This window comes from Propithecus coquereli, unplaced genomic scaffold (assembly GCF_000956105.1).
Source record: "Propithecus coquereli isolate 6110/MARCELLA unplaced genomic scaffold, Pcoq_1.0 Scaffold103, whole genome shotgun sequence".
Taxonomy (NCBI): Eukaryota; Metazoa; Chordata; class Mammalia; order Primates; family Indriidae; genus Propithecus; species Propithecus coquereli.
In genome coordinates, this window is record NW_012134192.1 from 3,567,577 (window position 1) to 3,568,873 (window position 1,297).

The 1,297-nt window shown below is 37.3% G+C and overlaps 1 protein-coding gene and 1 pseudogene across 1 annotated transcript in view; both read left to right on the forward strand.

Moving 5' to 3' along the window:
- Nucleotides 1-1,297, forward strand: part of ARMC3 (armadillo repeat containing 3) — a 98,246-nt gene that overhangs the window by 84,928 nt on the left and 12,021 nt on the right. The window lies entirely within an intron of this gene.
- Nucleotides 921-1,279, forward strand: LOC105810314 (annotated as a pseudogene).

The window sequence follows — 1,297 nt, forward strand, 5'->3', positions numbered from 1 at the left end:
TAAAGCCAATACAAGCAGAAAGAAGGAAGTAATAAAAGATCAGAAATCAATGAAATTGAAATCAAAAGCAATAGAGAAAATCAATGAAATAAAAATCTGGTTCTTTAAAAAGCTTAACAGCATTGCTAAACCTCTAGCAAGGCTGACAATTAATAAAAGAGAGAAGACATAAATTACCAATATCAGGAGTGAAAGAAGGAATTATCATTGTAAACCCCCACACATTAAAGGATCATAAATTCTACATGCACCTTAGTTCAGCAACTTAGATGCACTGGACCAATTCATCACAAACTACAAACTACCAAAACTCACCAAAGATGAAACAGATAACTGAATAGTCCTGTAACTATGAAATACATTGAATTCACTTTTTTAAAACTTTCTAAAAAAGAAATCTCATGACCCAGGTAGTTTCATTGGTGAATTTTACCAAACATTTAAAAAATTAACATCCCTTCTACACCATCTTTTTCAGAAAATAGAAAAAGAGAGGATGTTTCCCAAGTCATGTTATGAGACCAGCATTACCCTAATGCCAATACCAGATGAGGACATCACAATGAAATTACAGATCAATTTCCATCATAAACATATATAAAAAGAATAATTCATCTGAGCAAGAACAGGGCTTTATCCTAGGAAGGCAAAGCTAGTTCATGTTCCTGAATTAATCAGTGTAATCCACCATATCAGCAATATAAAGAAGAAAAACCACATTGTCATATTAATCGATGCAGAAAAAGCATTTGACAAAATTCAACCTCTATTTATGATGAAAAATAAAACTATTGCTTTTTGAGAAAGACACGGTTGTAGGTGGAGTGGGGCTCTGGTGTGCCTGCTCCTGCCCCTGCCTCACCGCTGTGCTGTTCAGCTCTTGCCAAGGAATAAGCTGGTCAGGAAGCTGTGCTGCAGCCATGTTTTTTAATGACACTGGAAAAGGCCCATAGAGACAGAGGTGGTGATTCACTGAATTAGAATTTCCCTAGCCAGCCGCACTGTAAAATCCTGGAGAAGGTGTGTGTTGATTTGATTAAAGGTGCAAAGGAAAAGAATCTGAAAGTGAAAGGACCAGTTCTGATGCCTAACAAGACTCTGAGAACCCTTACCAAAAAAACCTCCTTGTGGTGAAGGTTCTAACACTTGGGATCGCTTCCAGATGAGAATCCACAAGCAACTCATTGACTTACACAGTCCTTCTCCGCTTGGTAAGCGGATTACTTCCATCAGCATTGAGCCAGGAGTTGAGGTTGAAGTCAGTATTGCAGATGCTTAAGTCAACTCTTTTAATACA